At 56.4% G+C, this 5935-nt stretch overlaps 1 long non-coding RNA gene across 2 annotated transcripts in view; it reads left to right on the top strand.

The window, feature by feature from the left end:
• The window catches only part of LOC109532698 (uncharacterized), a 50943-nt gene that overhangs the window by 40457 nt on the left and 4551 nt on the right, over window positions 1-5935 (top strand). For both annotated transcript variants that reach the window (XR_002171431.1, XR_002171430.1), the window contains exons 2-3: window positions 574-656; window positions 968-1197. This is a non-coding gene — a long non-coding RNA (uncharacterized LOC109532698). The remainder of the gene's footprint in view (window positions 1-573; window positions 657-967; window positions 1198-5935) is intronic.

The following is a 5935-nucleotide window of genomic DNA, read 5'->3' as shown; positions in this document are numbered from 1 at the left end:
GGGAGTAAGGGGGGGGGTGGGGGTCTATTGTCAACATTGCCCGCAAAGACGACAAGTTTGACGTCGGCGCTCCGACGCACCTGCGTCTGGTTAGCGGCCGCGCCGCGACGACGTGGAGGCGGACCCGCTTCCCGTTTGGCTGGTCTTTGCGTCAGGCCGAGCTTGTGGGGCGCAAAGTCGCCGGCTGCCGGGCCGGCACGCTTTTGCTCCATTTTTGTGCAAGAAGGCGAGCCGGGGCTGGCGCCGCGTACGTCTGCGCGACGCCACCGTCGCTAATGTGTTTATACAAGGACCCTCGCATTCCACGCTAAGAGCCTCCGCTAAGGGCCTCTCGCCAACACACAGGCCCGTTCTCAAATATCCATTGTGGCATTATCCCGTCGCTTCGGCGAGGAAGGGGAGGGGCGGGCGCTTTGGGTCGGGAGGACATCCATCATCGGCCGGCGGGCCCGTCACATTAGCCGGGACGGCTCCGCTCGGGCTTTCTGACGGCTCGCGTTTGTGTTAGCTCGCCGCTGCGCTCATCTCCACCATGGCGGCGTTGAACAAGTTTTTTCTCTGTTTTCTTTTCAGATGATGCCAAAATGCGTGAGTGAGGTGCTTCCTGTTTGGAAGCGAGCCGGTCTTCATTTGGAAGCACATACCTCGGGTCAAAGGTGCGTCGCATGAGGCTAAATCGCTGCTTTTGCCAGAAAGCCGAGATTCAAACCTTGAACTTGCAAACTGTGAGGCGGACGCGCTTCCCGCTGTAACGCGCTAATCCGCGTGAGGAAATGAACTGAAAAACGTTTATTTCTTTTTCCAAATGCTTTTCAATAACGCGGCGGCAGATAAAATGGCAGCCGTGGAGATGAGAGCAAAAAAAAAAAAAGAAAAGAAAACCCAAACAAACAAACAAAACGGCAACAAAAAAAAAATGGCGGAGATCCGTCAGCCATTGTGCTCGCTGACACGCTAATCCTTGCAGGTGTTGTCGCGCGGCGCGGCGTCGGGGCCCTTTTCGCCGCGCACGCCACTCCGGCAACGGCGGCTGCCTGCCTGCCTGCCTGCGCTTCCCTCCGAGCGGCTCGCCGTCAGCCGTCACTTGGGCGGCGAGAGCGGATCCCCTTACGGCGTCTTTGTGTCGCCATTGTGCCGCCCGGAGAGCCGGCTCCTTTCGGAATGCCAGGTGCCAGCGGAGCTCAAGAGGGGACGCAGGTAAAGCCTCCCCCCCCCACCCCCCCGCCCTTGTTGCAGAGCCCGCGAGGTGTCAAGTGGGAGACTTTCTTGTCTTGTCGTGGCGCTGAGACGTTAAGAAAGCGTGTCAGCCGCTCTTTGGCGGTTTGTTTGTACTCGGGGACGCGGCGGCGGCGGCTTACAAAACGCGACGACGTGTTTACCTTTTTTCTCCCCTCAAAGCGCGTCACACGTCAGCCTTATTAAATTTGCAAGCAGAAGAAAAAGCCGCGTCAAAAGCTTTATCGCGTCTTTTGTGTCAGGCGCTATCGCGCTGCACCGGGGGAAGAAAAAAAAAAAAAAGATAAACAAGGCCGAATTCCCCCCCCCCACCACCACACTCGGTCCTTTTGGGTTGCGCTTGGGTTTGTCGCGGTTTTGTGACAGACGTCAGAAATGCGTTATTGTGGCATGATGGATCACTTGTGTTCAGTCTCGCGGGCGCATCACAGCGCACGGGCGACATTGCCGAGGATTTCTTCTCTCGTCCCGATCGAATCCAAATCCGCGTACGTGATTTATTGACTCGTTTGAAGCCGAACGTCGTCGTCCGCGTTTCAGCCGTTGGATTTCCTTCCCAACGACTGCCCTGCGATTCAAGCGACCCGACTCGGTTCATTTTTTTTTGGGCCCCCTTTGACTCGCACGCGATACGAGCAAATGTTTTTGTTCGTAAAAGAAAGGCTCGAAACTGCTCGTGCCACTCGCACTTCAAGTTTCCCATCAAAGACCCCAAAAGAAAGGCCGTTGCACAGACGTGCGCTCGCTTGGCGCTCGTCAGGACGAGCGCTTCGGATTGGATGCAAAGCCGAAACGCCGAACCGACTTTTTCCAAAGTTTTTTCCAAACGTGACTTGGGCAACTATGCAAGGCGACAATGATTGACCTCCAGTGAAGCAAAACCATTTGGAGTCGTCCTGTTTGGTCACTGCTGGCCGTCCCGTTTTGAAGAAGTCGCGTTGTCCTCGGGGAAGTGAATTAGAATGCAAACTTTGTCTTCCTCAAAGCGGGAATCCAAGGGCACCCGGACCAAGTTTGCGATGGCTGCTGTGTCAGCGCTGCGCTTAAACCAGCTGCAAAGATTAATCGCAGGCAAACGCGCGCACCAGCGTCTATCTAACGCTCGCAGCGGTTCAAAGTGTGCCGGCGCTTGGAAACAGATTAAAAAGTGGCTACCAAGTGATGCATTGCAATTGTCATCGCGACGGTGCGAGAGAGAGAGAGAGAGATCCTTTTTGCATAAAAATACTCGCGTTTTGTTTTTTTTTTGTTTTTTTCTTTTTCTCTCTTGCCGCGGTATCGCTAAGTCGCTAATCCCGCGCGTGGTCGCCTTTGCGGCGCTGGCAAATAAACAAAAGCCGCAGAAGGAGGGCGGCGGAGGTGCGTCAACCGGCCCTTCCTCGTGCACTTGAGGACAATAAACAGACGTGGAGCTTTGAGGTCGCGTGAAGTCGAAAAATGTCAGCCGTGTCAACGGGACCCGCGTTGACCCGTCTGCGCATCTCCGATGAATCGGCCGGCAGCGGGACGGTGGGGCGAGGACGCCGTGAATGTGAACAGCGCCAAAAGCTGCCGGTTGCCACGCTTTGGTTTCGCCTCGGTTGCACGGTGACCGATTTTAGGCTAGCCGCACGCTAACGAAAACGTTGCGCCGATCTCGGTGGATCTCTTTCGGTCCAAAATCCGCCTCAATGTGAAGCCGAACTTGGACCTTGCAGAGTATCGAGATAAAGACAGGCCGGCATGTGCTTTGCTCCTAAATTGAGCCCCTTTGCCTGATTTGAGCAAGTCGGCGAGCGGCGACGGCTCGCCGGCGCGCCAAACCCGAGCGCCGATGTAATCGTCCAACGTGGTTTTTCTTTAAAGGACACAAAATGTCTGACATGAAAAGAGCCCAATCGGCCCAGCGATCAGCCGGCGCGTGAACGAAGGCGGCGTCATTGTGCGCGGCGTGTCGCCATTGTGCCGCCCCCGCGCTGATAGAATACGCCGCCGCGATAAAGAAAGCCAACGTCGCCGAGGGTCACGCGGCGTTTTTTGTTCTGCACGCTCATTGTCGCCGCCCGGGAATCGCGACAAAGCGGCCGGGATCAGGCCGGCTTTCCGGTTCAAGAGACGAGCGCGGGTCTTTGGATTAGCGGCGAGCGCTAATCAGCGTTTGTCCCACCTGAAGCCGCCGCGCTCGTCTTCACCTTCTTTAAATTAATCGATGCTCGGCGTAAGCCGGCCTTTGTCGCGCCCGGACGCCGGCGTTTTCGTCGCTTTTAACGACTTTGTCGAGCGAGTCCCTCTCAACCGCCGGCGGGTTGCGGCGCGGGCGGACGCCTCAAAAGACGGCAAAGGATCCCGCCGAGCGCTCGCGCGGCTTTTAGCGGGGGGGCCGACGACGTCCCGCCTGAGATGACAGCCGCGCGCCGTGGCTTTGCGAAACTATTGTTCATCTTCAAACGTTGGCGGAAGAGTCAAACGAAACTGGTCTTTGCTGAGCGCGAAGTCAACTTGCTAGCACCGCAAAAAAAAATTGCCCGCAAGTTCGGTCGGCTCGACGTGAGAAGAAAGGCCATCGCCGGACCGGCTCTCGCCGTGTTTGCGTTGGCGCTAATTCCTCACACCTTCCGATTGTGGCGGCGGCGCCCGCCGGGTCTTAGCTTGAGCGCGCGTGACACGCCGGCGTCCAAAGCTGTTCATTGTGTGCGCTCAACTTTTCAAAAGGAAATCCATTCTGTCTCTTAATTGCATGTCGGGCCGCATCCCGCCGACGTTTGAAATGAGCAAAAATGCCGCTCGCTCTTTGTGCGCGTGGCAGGAGGAGGTGAGCTTTGTCTTTTTCAGCTTTTCCCCTGCTCAAATGTTCCTGCCTCACTTTTTATTGTTGGATTTCACATTTTCTTGGCGCTCGAGGTCATCGACGTTGACGGCGAGGGCGCGGGGGGGGGGGGGATTAAAGCAGGGCCGTTCTCGCCCCCTCCCTCTTTTGATCGGGACTTTTAATTACATGGCCGTAATGAAGGGGGCCGCCGCGTCCGGCCTTTGAAAGTCGAAGCGTTCCGCGTCGGTTGGGCGCGGCCAATGAGCAAAGCCGCCGCCCCGATCACGCGGACGCCGCCATGAAGGTTTGCGTTTCCGCAACCCCGTCGGAGCGGCCGAGTCGCCGGGCCCGATGAGGCCGCCTGAGGTCGAGGGAGGGCGAAGGGCCGCTCGGCTGGGGCTTGGGGAATATTGCGGGCGGGCGGGGGCAGGGGTAGGAGGGTTGATATACTGGATGTGCTATTTGTGCTATTTCGCTGATAGGCTGCGAATCAGGATTTCCTGCTTCAGTGCACTCGGCGCGCTAAAGCCGTCCGAGCGAGGAGGCTAGGCAAAGTGGTGACGCTGATTTACACACACACACACACACACACACACACACACACACACACACACACACACACACAGACGTCCTCACTTTTTGCACAAGCTCATCAAATGCGTGTTTGCTGCAGTGGTGAAGAGAAACCATTTTCTTTCTTCCATCCCAAAGAAGCGGAGCTCCGCCCGCCTTCAACTATTGGACGGGAGATAGCGCCCGCCGGTCCCTCCAAAGCAAGTCAAGCCAGAGCCCAACAAAACCTTGCTGTTTTTTTTCGTCTTTGCCGATTCGTATCTCGCACGTGAGCTTTTGCGTTCCGTCGGAAACGTCGGGAAAGAAGGTCCAGCAGGGATCCAAGAACGTTGAAAGGCGCCAAATCAAATGACAATCGAAGGTCCCGTTCCAAGAAATGTCCTCAGATGAAGAGAAAAGAACAAACGTGTCCACTTGGAATATTTGCGGCCATTCCGCCTCGCTTGGCGGTTTGCGTCGCGACACCGGCAACTTTTGCTTGATTCGGTGCGCGCACAAAAGCGACACAAAAGAAAGTGCGAGGGAGCGAAGTGTGCGCGCGTGTGCACGTGTGCGTCGCGGGCACCGCTCAAGTTTGGCGATGGAAATCTCTTTGTTTGTGCTGTTGTTTCGCTCGTGTCGCGCGTTTGGAGGCAATTGTCTTCTCCTGGCTTCGTCTCCTTTGTTTTGGATCTGCAAACATCTCTCGCGGGCACACGCACACGCGCGCGCGCAGGCGCTCGTACGCACGCGTGTGCGGCGATGAGATTGGAGCCCCTTTTTTTTTGCCCTTATTGGAAGTTGCGGCAATCGCGGTGATGATTTTCTCCCCTCAATTAAATGATAGTCTCCTGCGCCAGCCGGCGTCGAGCTAATCAGCTTGTAATTAATGCGCCCGCCGAGCGCCTCCCGACGGCGGCGCGCACGCAAACGCTTTTGGCGTCCGTTTGAGGCCTTGCGACCGGCATGACTTTTTCTCTGGCCGAGGTTGTTTTCATTTTTTTTGTCTGCTGTCCACAAGCCGCAATTTGGGAGGCCATTTTCCCCCTGCCGTTGAGGCCAAAAGCGCTTGAAAAGGTGCGAGTCCGTTCGGACTGGAGGACAAGTCATTCGCCAGGACGTCGTGTTTGCTCTGCGGCCACGAGAAAACAGAAATCTTCCCTCAGGCTGCGGGCGGGATCCACTCTGCTTTTTTTATTTTTTTTTTTCCTAAGACCCCTGCAGACTTAAAAGCTAACGTTAGCTTATTAAGCTGAGCCCGCCCGCATGCATATGCATGCATGCATGCATGCGGGAATCTGGGCCGCGCTGGGCGAATCCCATTTCCAAATCCACATGCGCCACCAAAGCCGCCCGCCT

The sequence above is a fragment of the Hippocampus comes genome, unplaced genomic scaffold, assembly GCF_001891065.2.
Source record: "Hippocampus comes isolate QL1 unplaced genomic scaffold, H_comes_QL1_v1.1 scaffold81, whole genome shotgun sequence".
In the NCBI taxonomy this organism is placed as follows: Eukaryota; Metazoa; Chordata; class Actinopteri; order Syngnathiformes; family Syngnathidae; genus Hippocampus; species Hippocampus comes.
This window is presented reverse-complemented; position numbering and strand designations above follow the sequence as displayed.